The sequence below is a fragment of the Malaya genurostris genome, chromosome 3 (genome assembly GCF_030247185.1).
Source record: "Malaya genurostris strain Urasoe2022 chromosome 3, Malgen_1.1, whole genome shotgun sequence".
Lineage (NCBI taxonomy): Eukaryota > Metazoa > Arthropoda > Insecta > Diptera > Culicidae > Malaya > Malaya genurostris.
In genome coordinates, this window is record NC_080572.1 from 29,564,227 (window position 1) to 29,578,199 (window position 13,973).

A 13,973-nucleotide genomic window follows, 5' to 3' on the forward strand; every position below is an offset into this window, starting at 1 on the left:
TAATTTATGTATCATGTATGTTTGTCTGAACTTATGACAACCTTCGGATAAAATTTGACATTTCGATAGTAATTTTTCATAGAGTAGTTAAATCCAACTAAAACTACGGCCCAATTCATAGCTTGACGGGTGGAAAGTTATTTGGGTTTATTTTGTACTAAAAGTAAAACGAAAACAAGTGGTGTAATTATTGAAACGCATAGAACGTAAAAAGAACTTCTCGAAAAACTTACGTCATTACAATATATAGAAACTTTTTTTTTGGGTATTTGTTTTGACTGAATGTATAAAAAGAAATTACACAGTAAGGGAAGAGTATAGCGTAATGGGTTATTCGATGCCTTTCACGCAGTCTACCTGGGTTCGATTCTCAACCCCGCACATAGGATCAGAAAACTTTTCTGGCCCGAAGAGGCGAATGACGTTCATGGTTAAAACCTCTATAACCAAGACAAAAAAAATACACAGAAGTAATTTTTACTAAAGCTCAGAAATAGGAATTGTTCTGCAAATTTTTGTTCAGTGTCGGGAAATAATTAGCGAATTGTCAAAAATGACCATACTTTTGAGTGGGGTTATATTTGACAACGACAAAATAACTGCTCGACTGTCAAATTTTAACTAAAAGTAAAAATAACCAGCTACCTACTGATAATAGCTACCAATCGGAAGCTATTATCAGTAGGCAGCCAAGCAAACCGATTCTGGCTATCCTGGTTCCCGGTTTTTGATTACCGACGGGATCTTACTCACTTTTCTTAGAGATTGCAGAACCGATATTCCCAATCTTAGAGTCAAATATAAGATCTTGGGGTCCTACCAAAAATTACTGCATATTTTTGGGTTCAACAAAACTTTACACCGTCGTTTAGCGTAGGATATAAGGGCTTCAACAGTGCACAGTGGTCTGAAACGGGAAATTAGTTTTTTGTAGTTGATGTCTTCACAAAAGTTGTTTGTAATCAAATGGCGCTCCTTTTGATGAAAAAAGTTACTAGGGTTGTCCTTTTTTAGATTGAAATCTGAAATCTATCTTTCTTAATTGAACTGAAAAATGATTTTGTTGTACAATAAAGTTTTAGGAAATTTTGTTGCAAGCAACTTTGCTCAAAAAAGCACCTCTCTAGCTCTTCATTTGATCGAGTTACATCAATTTTCCCGAGTAAAAGTAGGGTGGCTCCTGAAAAATCACTTTTTTTGTTCTAACTTTTTTATGAAACGTTCCACCGAAAAGTTGTCTTTAGAAGAGTTGTTGAACTAATCATTGCGCACAATTTTGCTGAACCAAGCTTTTTCATATGAGCTACCAGTAAAAAGTTATGATTGTCTTTTCATCAAAAACTAGTAGTTTTTGTGTGTCTCATTTCTCGAAAGAACAATGTATGGAACATTTGTAGAACTAATTTGATACAATTATTTTGCTGAAGAAAGTATGTTGATACGTTAAGGCGTTTAAGAGTTATGCAATGTTTTTGAGTTTTTGAAAGGTATTTTCAAAACTAATTTAAATAAGTTAAAAAAAAACACCCTTCCAATTTTCTCTTGAATTTTTACTTATATTATGATCTTTAAGGAACCGCATAGGATACATTTTTAATCGATCTGGCATCTAATGAATATTGATATTTGAAGCATGACTAGTTTTTGATGAAAAAACAATCATAATTTTTTACTGGTAGCTCATATAAAAAAGCTTGGTTCAGCAAAATTGTGCGCAATGATTAGTTCAACAACTCTTCTAAAGACAACTTTTCGGTGGAACGTTTCATAAAAAAGTTAGAACAAAAAAAAGTGATTTTTCAGGAGCCACCCTACTTTTACTCGGGAAAATTGATGTAACTCGATCAAATGAAGAGCTAGAGAGGTGCTTTTTTGAGCAAAGTTGCTTTCAATAAAATTTCCTACAACTTTATTGTACAACAAAATCATTTTTGAGTTCAATTAAGAAAGATAGATTTCAGATTTCAATCTAAATAAGGACAACCCTAGTAACTTTTTTCATCAAAAGGAGCGCCATTTGATTACAAACAACTTTTGTGAAGACATCAACTACAAAAAACTAATATTTAATAGTGAAAATATTTTTGTCACGCTAATTTCCCGTTTCGGACCATAGTGCAGTGTTATCCTGACTCTGCTACATCGAATTAAATTATTTGTTATGGGTTTACTGAATTTAAACATGATCTTACAGACACCGATGATGGTGAACGTTCTGGTCCAATGGGGATGGTTACTCCAGCAAACATAAAAAAGATCACAAATTTACAATTATACATGAATATTTGACCATGATAAAACTCTTTTCAAAGTGGATGCCGCGTTTATTCACAGTCGCAGTCACAACAACGTGTTGATAATACAGAGCAGTGTTCGGCAATTTTTATAAATAATAAATCACTATTTTGTGGAAATGTGACAATGAATCATGAATGACATGAATCTATCACTTCACTCTGAAATCAACAATCATCATCTGCAGAGTCGGTAAAACAGATTTTGCCCGAGTGGTGAGTGAAAATTGACGATTAAGAAAAGAAATTCCGGGTGGAAAATTCCACAATATACATCATCCGAGTGACGAAAGCTTTCACCGCGCCTGATCATCTGAGTGGACTACAACCCGCGGTAAACCAAATCCGTAGTGTTCAATTGAACGAATTACACTTCGAATCGATTCTTCATCCACCGTATAGTCCTAATCTTGCCCCGGTGACTACTGGCTGGCTGATTGTATTGCTCTGGAACGAGATTTCATTGATGAATAAAATCTAGGGGAAAGTCTTATAAAGCGCCCCTGCTAGCCAAAATGCCCCCTTTCCTTTCTTTAGCATTGAAGACTTTTCTGAACCAAAGTTTTATCACTAACACTATCTTTTCGTAGGATCTTTCTGCTATGCAATTTTGGTGGTTGTCGTTTGCAGGAAAGTATGAAAAAACTAAAAATTTCATTTGGCAGCTTTTCGATGTGAAGTTTTGCTTCGACTAAATAGATGTTTTATCCGCCATTTCTTTGACATACTGATTATCTCAAAACAGTAACTTTATGGACATTTCAAGAAGCATAATACATCATTGTTGTGGGATAAAATGTCTTTTGTTGTGTGTCATGCCACTGATTTGTTGTGAGCCATATTTTACGGCGGCTGGGGCATTATGTCTGAGGCGAGCGAAAAATACTAAGAATGTGGCCGTTTTTGAGAATGTGTTTATATCAATCAATTCTCATCTCTTCTATTTTAGTCATTGAAAATTATGTTCCTCATCCGTATTGCAATGAAAAACTTACATTCTCGAGGAAAATATATCAATACACTTGGAAATATCTCAATGTTTTCTTAAGGGGGGCATATTATAACACTTTACCCTACTTTAAAAAAATGTGTTTAGTTTTAGTTAGTCACACGACTTTTTGAGTGATGTGTTATTGTAGATAGATCTCAGAACATGAAGACGGTGTATGAGCTATGAATTGCAACAGATAAGGAGTGTATAGGAAATAAGCTATCCACATACATTTGTGTTGTACGCATGTATTTGAGATGGTTTTTATTGCTCAGATCACAGCATGCTGTGCGTTTGGCTGTCAGCTTTCGTTTGTTTACTTGTTTGTGCGATTGAAATTGTGCGTTTTCAAAATGTCGCGTATTGAAAAGGCAGTGAAAATTAAGGTTTTGGACACATGGCGCAGTGAGAAGGGTATTACTAGGCGAAAATTGGCGAAACGGTTTGGAATTCATCATGTCAGTGTTAAAACCATCATTAATAAGTGAACACTATTCTTTGGATGAGCTACCAGGAAGAGGCAGAAAATCCGGTTCTTTCAACCCGGAACTGAACCAGAAAGTGGTATCTCTAATCATGAAGAACAAATCAATGTCAATACGTGATTTGGCCAAAAAAGCAGGAACAAGTGTCGGAATGATACAGCGTGTCAAGAGGCGAAATCACCTGAAGACCTACAGGAAGCAGAAAATCTCGAAAAAAAGTGTAGAACAGAAGAAGCGAACAGTAACAAGGGCCCGGGAATTGTATTCGCATCTTTTTCAGTGTCCGGATGCATGCGTTTTGATGAACGATGAGACTTATGTAAAGGAGGACTCAAAAACCCTTCCAGGTCCACAATACTTTACTGTCGTCGTTGGGTAGTATGTGAGCGATGCGGATAGGTCGATTCAAGTGGAGAAATTCGGTCGAAAAGTACTGGTATGGCAAGCAATATATTCCTGTGGTTTGAAGTAAACCATTTTTTACACTACCGAAACTATAAAGGCAGAAATCTATACATCATGATTGCTGCCTTTACATAAGATGCTTAGTACACATCCACTATTTTGGCCAGAATTAGCGTCGGCTCACTATGCCAAAACCACTCTCAATTGGCTTGCGGAAAAGGGTTTAAATTTCATTGAGAAAAATAACAATTTCCCAAATTGCTCTCAGCTTCGACCCATCGAACGTTACTGGGCAATCGTGAAGAGGATGAAGACTGGTGAGGCAACTGAGAATATGCAGGAGTTCAAATAAATTTGGGCTCAAGTGTCCAAAAAATGCGATGCAACACTTGTCCGGAACTTGACGAAGAGCGTTCGATCAAAAGTTTGAAAATTCGTGAAGGAATAACATAGATTTCATCCGGTTTTCATTATGCTCAAGTTTAATCTCGTACAATAAAGGATCAATTTTTAGTTTGAATAAAATATTGTTTTACCTTTTTTTATATATATAAAAAATAGGTATAGAATTCGCTCAAACTTTCGAAAAATTTTCCGAGGCCCGGAGGGCCGAATGTCATATACCAATCGATTCAGCTCGACGAACTGAGCAAATGTCTGTGTGTGTGTGTATGTGTGTGTGTCTGTATGTGTGTTCTCAACTAAGAGGTCGAGATCTCAGAGATGGCTGGACCGATTTTGATCAAACTAGTCGCAAATGAAAGGTCTCCCCGTCACCCAAAACGCTATTGAATGGTTTTGAGATGGGATGTTTACTTTTTGAGTTATACGGAGTTTTATGTCAAAATTTTCAGTTTTTTGACAGTATCTGTCACAATTGACCTTGAAAACAGAATATGTTTTTAGACTTAGATTCCGCACGGTAATAGCTATCCAACAAGCCATAGTTTGTTAAAATCCGTCCATTTTTAACGGAGATATCAATATTTTTGTGTAAACGACTGTTCCCCTTATTCCAGCAGTAGAAGTTTTAAACACTGTATGACAAAGAAATGCTTGGGAGCAACGGAAAACACGATTTTTATACTGTGACATACAATTGTTTCTAAGTGCCCAAAAGACTGTGTACAGCATCCTTTTTCTTGACAATTTGCCTTGGACCGATTTTAGCACGGTTCGTTTTTGGCAACATAATCGTTCGAATATGGCATTTATAAACCAGATGATATCAGCATTTTCGAGTTGAAAGTAATTCCGTAATTATATTGATTTAAACTACTTACAGCAATTAAAGCTGGAAGAACATAACTTCCATATACCATACGACTCAGTTCGTCGAGATCAGCAAATAATTTCACTCAATTTTTTCGGAGATGGCTAAACCGTTTTCTTCAAACTCAGATTCATATGAAAACTAGTATACTTCCAAATTTGGATCCGACTTCTGATTTCGGAACCACAGGATGACATGTGAAACGAAATTAAAATAATGCAATTCATTTTTTTCGTAGATGGCTGAACCGATCTAAGATTCAAATGAAATCTAAGAATCATCTATGATTAAAATGAGAGGTCTTAAAATCCTATAAAAATTAGTCAGATCCGATTTCTGGTTTAGGAGATACAGGGTGATTAGTATACAAATGTCCATTTCACATAAATTAATCAGGTTTATCGGGTTTGCAAATTTGGATAGTCGATTACTAAATAAATTTATTTCAGTTTAAGCGGTATTCTTTTTTGGATTCGGAATGTACCCCCAAATTTTAATTCGCACTACAATTTCTCAAAGATGTCTACACACTCCTCAGGTGAATTTATCTGATTTCGGTTACACCGATCTTAGAACTCTGGATCCAGTTTCGAATCGTTTCTCAAAGTTTAATCATTTATTCAAAAAGGCCAAATCGAACTTCAAAAACAAAAATTCAAATTAAAGGACTTAAAGTCCCATACAAAATTAGTGAATTTTATCCGATTCTGGAATTACAGATGATGAATTTTTTTTAAATTCATACCGATATAGAAGATGTAAATTGTTTGGCGTATTAATTTATGGCCATTCGAATCATTTTGGGTTATGCTAGTTCCTGAATACTAGCTCTGGAAGTACCATAAATAATGACGAAAAACTCTAAAGTGGAACTTACTTCGACATCTCATGGAATGTTCAATCGAATGTCACACGTTAAGATTGAAATTCGATACGATTTGCAGATTCAAATTACAGGGTAATGAGTGATTAAAATCTCAATTTGCCGTTTGAAACGACGATAATTAAAATAATGTCATGAGAACTAAAACACCTAAGAATATCCATGCAAAAAAACACATGCGGATTGATAAAAAAAGGTATCATCTCACTGCTAGGTGGATTAATCACGTTTTTTATCATAATTTGAAAGAAAAATTTGTGGATAGGTTATTTTCGATACACTCCTTACTTGGAAAGCACCTACAGTATGAAAAGTACAATTTCGACGGCTACGGTGGAATGGGATATGGATTTCGGACGACAGCTCAGTGAGAATGCACATTGAATCTGCACTCTTAGAAAAAGTTACATTTTTATAGATGCACATGAAAGGAGTGTCGCGATTCACTTTCATTCACAATTCAAAGCATGTAAAGATAAGTCATAGCTTAACTTCACAGTTAATTTAGCTGAAGCTTACATCGATAGAGACGTGAAATTTATTTTTACATGTCAGTAGATTTAATATTTTGTCATCACCGAATAAATTACGGCATGCTTGAATTTACGTTAAGCGTAAATTTATTTTTTTCTGAGAGTGTGGATCTGGATCTTCATTCTTAAAAAAATGAATATTACACATGAAGTAGTTTCAAGCATGTCGCATTTTCTTGGGTTAGAAATGAAATTTGACATTCATTACCATATGAATTGTGATTGTGATTGTGATTGTAACGTATAGTTTATGTCTATTTCGCTAAATAAGCAGTAAATGATTAATATTTACATACTTCTGAATATAAATTTTAGTGAATTGTGACGCATCTATTGAGACACTAATTTACATAATTTCAGTCAAAATATTTAAAATTGCCATATGAGGGAACTGCTTTTGTAATTGATAATAATATCACACTGATCGAAAAAAAATCCTTTCACTTTTATTATTCCGGTGGCACGTCTTCGTCATAGTAACTTCCCGCCAACGAAGTTCGTTCTAAAAAAAAATATAATATTCATTGACCTGCTTTGGATCACTTGCACGAATGCTCTCAGCAACATAATTCATTTTCATTGTTATAATTTATGACCGACTTCCAATCAACAACTGACGATGTAGAAGATTGAGTTTTTTACCCAACCCGATCGATCGAACCTACACTGAAGATCAGATTACTCGATAGGGAAAGTGAAAATTTTTCTCAGGGGGCTTTTATCGGCACTTCCTATGCAAATTATCCGTAATCGGTTTGGGGCGGATCATTGCCAAAAGCTTTGAAAAATTACCCACTAAAGCAAGTGCCAGTAGAAAATACATTCGACTGATCGGTTGTTGCCCCGTGGCTACTCCGACGAGCCAACAGGTACAAGACGATAAGTTAATAAATATCATTCAATAATGTGAGCATGGCCGCATGAAAAATATGTGCCTAGTCAATGATAATGTTGATAGTAGCTATCATTAAGATGCCTTTATTTTTTTCTGACGACATCCTTCGGCAGGAGAGAAAAGAAAGAGTGATGCATGCAGAAAGGTTGAAGCTAGCCAGGATTTGCATATTTGCGCGTGTGTGTATGAAAGTGGCGATTCGAGTGATGGATCATGTTGTGAAATCTGAATTCTAGCCCTCGAGTGCCACTTCGTGCAAGCAGCATAATTTATGCACGGAATTTGAAAAAGTGGCAAAAGTTATCAAAGTTATCAAAGTTATCGAAGGAATTTAAACGAGTAATTATTATTATATGTTAAATTATAAAACGACGAACGGGAGTCTCAAACAAACCATCCGATAAGTGTAGAGCCAAACCGACACAGAGTGTCGCTCATTTTTTTGTGAGCCGCAGGTTTGACCCTGATTTCACACACACGTTCTTGCTGAGGATAACAGAACCACACTTCTGTCTCGTTTCCCACCAGAAGGTATATGACTGAATCGGCAATCAAGTATTATATAATTAAGCAAATTACGGAGATCTCTGCAGATGCGACGCAACGTGCCACGAACTAAACGCTAGTGACGTTTACCACGATACACGTTCATCCTGCGTATGCACCTTTTCAAATCAACGTGTCGGAACCTATTCATGTACAAATACCCCGGCATGAGCAGTACATTTTCTTGCGATTTTCGATATATTTAGGTAAATATTTACAGATTTCCTCGATTATCAATTACGAAAATGTTGACATAATGTTGTTCTAAATACACAATACCCATCAGTTCGGAAAATTTTTTAGGGTTGTTTTTCATGCAAATGTGGTAACATAGTTGTACACGGTGAAGTTCAGTGCACGTCTTCAAAATCCATTCATCACCACATAAAAAATCGTAATAATATGCACTAATTGACTAATTGATATGTGATTGAGAGTGGTGGGTCACTAAAATAACTACCTGGTGGATGTTGTGACATGAAACCCTTCAGGCAAGTAACATTTCGCAAATATGGTAAAAATCTACAAAATCAAAGTGAGAATGTGTGCCCGAGTATATGCTAAGTTGATTTGGTGAACCGATGGCTGGGAGGCAGCAGGTAATGAAAACTGGTTTACACTTGTGCTAATAATGTAGTTACGTTGATAAGTGTATCAGCTGGAGTTCGTTGAATATACAGCAGGATGTAAGAACATACCGTGCGCCTCCGTTGCATGAACATGATAATCAGATATATTACTACATTCATTTAAATTAATTAAATTAAAATCAAGCAAATCAGTATCCAAATCTTTCCAGAGTACAGTTTGTATAAAGTATCTATAAATCAAATAGAAAAATTTACTCAAAAGCAAGACGAACTCGTGTGCTGGGTATTCATTTTGTTTATGTAGATATTTTTTTCTTGAAGAGTTGATAGTTTTCGAACTACATTTTTATAAAATAAAAATGAAATGAAAATAATTTTTTTTTTCATAATAATATTTTTATTTTGGCCTTTTTGCGTAAAAGCTTTACGTGGCCGATTGGCTTACATTTTTGTTACTTAATTTTTTTTTTTGCTATTGGATCTCGTTGTCACCCTTTTTCTAGGGGGAGATGAGTTTCCATTTCCATCCAACGAGAATCGGGGGTCACTTCGTCCGCGGCTTATCTCATCATCCATTGCTTCATCGTCGGTGTTGTGTTGAGTGTGATTTCCGTTTTATTTTCGTTTTCCTTGTTGATCGTAGTCTTGGGATCGTTGATAGTTGCTGTAGATGCGCCTTGTTGTACATTGGTTGCAGTTGCTGGTTGGTTGGAGGGTAAGTTGTTAACTGCAGCTGGTGTACTTTGTTCTATAGGGGATACTGATGGTTTCGTTGAAGTGGATGCTTCATTATTGTTGGTGGCTGTTACAGGTGTACTGGGGTTGCTTAGGGTTGGTGTGAAGGAAACACCGTTGTCCTTTGGTGTGGTTGTCTCCTTGTCCAGTTTATCACATGGCTTACCGTAGTGAACAGCTTTTCGGCAATATTGACATGTGGCCATCTGATTGTCATAGGAAACAAGTGATTTGCACGGAATTCTTGTATCTTGACCGAAAATCACATAAGAAGGTATAGGCTTCTTCAAGTGTATGCGTAATAAACGTACGCCATTTAGAATACCGGGGAAAAAATTCTTCCACTTTTCTTTTTCCATAGAGAGAATCTCTCCGTATTGGGACATAGTTTTGCGAATATATGAATCGGTGACGTTTGAGGGAAGATCATGCACACGCACTTCTATAGCACTATCTTCCATATATACTAGAATGTTGTACTTAATGTTCTCGTGCTTCACATAGTGCACATTGTTATTGTCTTTTGCGAATTGAATGGCATCCAACTTTTTATAAAACTAAATGTAAATAACATTATTCGTCTTATTACATTGAAGTAAATGCACACGTTTAATGTCAAGATGCAATGTCCTTAAGCAATCCTTCAAGTTCTCGTATCGAAGGTCGAATTTTGCACTGCCTGAAGTCAACAACAATTGTATTCTTTCGTGTCGGCGGTAGCTTTTGTCCGTTTGGTTCACTCATGTCGAGGTCGTTCTATTGTTCACTACACAATACTGTACTTGGTATCTTCTGTCCCGAACGTAAGCGGTTTTGTTATATCGACTGACTTGGATGAGATGTACGAGCGAACTGAGTTGATAAATAATATTTATTTAGAATATAATAGACTAATTATGTTTAGATATTATTTGTCCTCCCATACTATAATACAGTGATATAAAAAATATGAAGAAAAGAATCTTTTGCATAGATGAATAAATTTTGCAGAATTTATTAGACTTATAATTTTCTACATATACTGCGATTACCACCACTGCACGTTCTGCGCCAAAAGAGCCTGTTGTTCCTCGAGTAACTTGCGCTGTTGCTCTAAGAAAGCTTTTTGACGAGCCTGTTGTGCCTTCTCCTTGTCGGCCATATCACGCATCACCTGCAGACGAGCTTTTTCTGACTCCAAACGATCCTGCTGGATCTGCAGAACACTTTTCAATTGATCAACGAAAGTAGTTTGAGCCTGAACTTCTCGCTGCTGATGTTCGACTTGACTTGTGGATCCGGATTGGCTCGTCGTGGTTTGATTTAGGTTGGTCTGGGATCCACCTACAGCCTGATCGGCTACTGGCAAAGAAGCCACGATGGCACACCCAAGAAACACAATTAATAGGACACTTTTCATGTTGAACGGACTCGAATCGGATGTCGATCGGCGATGGTCGTCTATTGTAAATCAGGCGCGTTTCGTTCGTAGGCAATTTTTATACGAAAATAATCTCCACTGCATTACACTTGGATAAACAAATGATTCCAATACTGGAGGTTCAGATGACGACATGGCAAAAACTGCATTGTTTGGTATAGAAACTGCGTATACCCGTTAACCCCGGATAGATTGCTCAAGTGTTCAAGATATTTCTTATGTTCCAAGGAATATTCATACATATCCGATTCGGATCAGTGCCGGCACCGTGCACGGACACTGATATTATTTCATTTGTTTTTTTTTTATGCGCGCATTCACACCTATCCGGCACAGTGCCGTTTCAATGCAGCTTGCCATCAGTGTAGCGTCCGTCCGGCAAACTCAAACTCGTCTTCACTACAGACTCTCATAGTAGCAGACTGGCGATTGCCTTTTAGGGAGCCAAACAAGCCGTCAAACTCCTTTGCTAGAGCATGGTAGTTTGACGGTTCGCTTGGCTCCCTGAGAGGCATTCGCCAGTCTGTTACTATGAGAGTCTGTAGCCTTCACCGATATTTTTTATTTTCACTTAAGTCGGTCTGTCACTGCCTTTGGTGTGCCGACAAACGTCAAACAGAACGGAAGGGCTCCGACAAAAAAGGACACTGATGGCGCACTAAAAGCACTTTCACTGAATACTCACGGAACTGAACCGGAACGAAACGGTGTAAGTAGTCCTTTATGGGTGCAACTGAATCCCTATTGTAAAGGAAGAATATTTAAGAGACATAAAAATTATTCAAGGTATCCAGTGTTATGAAAAAGATTGATTGCATGTCTTTATAGCTGTCCTTACACAGATCAATACTATCCATATTTTCTCTTGATAACCTCTATATTCTCCGTCAACTGCGGCAACATTAATGTCGTTTTCGCTTGATGCCAAACCTAACCCGGTTTCCACCCTAACTGCTGTCAAACCGTTTGTTTGAAGACAGCTTCGAACCTAGTTTTAGCTTTGTTGAACTAAAAATCGAGTCAGTTTCGAACCTGATTGTTATATCAGGTATGCTCAAACCCCCGTTGCTAAGTGCGAAATCAACACCCCAAGTAGCATGTTAAGTTGCTGTCCTGTATGTTTCTACCGATTGTGCAATTTATCAAGTTAGTTTATATTTCTATTCTGAAAACTGTTGTGTTATGGAAAAAGCGCAATATTTTTGTGTTGTGCAACATATCTTCAAGTTTATCCGTTATTACGAACATTTATTCACAACGATTGTGAAACTGATACAAAAACTCATGCGTTGATCCCATCACAAAGGCAGTAATAAAATCAGTGAAAAAACAATTGTGAAACTCGTGAGAACTACTACGTAATATGAACAAGAAATGGAATGACGTTTACAAAAACATGCAAACTTAATTTCTAATGAATAAGTTTCACATTTGATTTTCAATACAACTGCTCTCAACACAAACATGGATCTTGTAAAATAATCTGCACATGAAAAATTATGATGCTACATATTATAGAATTGATCTTTTGTGTTTTTGTAATTGAAAAATCAACAACGAACTGCATTTTTATGGTGAAACATGTATTCGTACGGCCGAAATTTTCAAGCGCCTTTGAATTAACGCGTTTTTAATGATTGTGCACCAATTACTGTAAAAATAACAGTCTATTATTTTTAATGAGAATCATCGGAATGGTGTTTAAAATACGTGTATTCAAACATTTTTAAAATTTTCAGACGATTTTGATCAAACTAATGTGTAATAAACCTGAAAAATCTCGAAATGAATTTTGCTTGAATATTTTCCAATATGGCATCGATGGTAACAGTGAGTAGAATAGAAAATGGTTCACCCAACGTAATGACATGTAAGAAACATGTTAAATATTTCGAAATGAAATGCTCCACGTTTTGTTTTTTTATCAGTTTCAATCTTCTAGTTGAATTAAACAACAATACAGTATAGTCATTCATCTTAGAGGGCCCGACTTTTGTGATACGCACTGTAGGTATTATTTTGGTAAGTCCGTGTGCTGGAGTTGCAAAAACAAGTTGCACAAGCGATAATATATAACTATGGGAGTGACTACGATGACATTAACTTTTCGTTCAACATCTTTGAAAAGTGATGTCAGGTCTGCTTATTTTTTTCGCGAGATGAAAACCGAATACAATTTATCTGACTGATTTTTATTTTCATTGCGTATGTAATGCTGTATTCCTGCAACTTTTATGATAATAATGTCATGTCTGCAAGTTTTGCGTTCAATTCAAACAGATAAATCTTGCACAACTTTTTTGGAAGTTTTGAATTTTATATCATTGTTTTTTTTTAAACTGAAGAAAACTGCACACACTGAGCTAAAAATTCATGAGGCAGCTAAAACTATGAGGACTCAGCAGAAACATATTTTTTACAGCAAAGTTATCAATTCGGCTAATCATTTTTGCCTTGCGGAGAGCATCAATCATTTCACTAATTTTTCTTCCACAAGAGATTTAAAGCAATTTCGATGTATATTGTGTCCGCTACAATTATGACAGCCGTTTGGAAAGTTTTTGATAAGTTGCACAATTGTTATAGTTACTCCCGTTTCACATGACGATGTGATTTTTTTTTGCAGAACTTTAGTGAAACATAAACAAGTTGGTGATTTACTGCACAATTGTTTTAGATGTACTTAAAGTTGTTCTACAGTGATTTTTTCGGTAGTATTGTGAAACTTAACAGTGATAAGTTGCACAACCAATTTTAAAATATGTAAAAATCTTTCTGAACATATCTAACATAAATAACATTTCTACATCAATTGTAAAACATCTTGAAAGTTCAATAAGTTACATTTGCTACTTGGGACAGTTTCGTGAAAAGTGTTTGTTTGATGAAACTGCCCTGGGTCAGTTTCAGTTTTCTCAAGCGA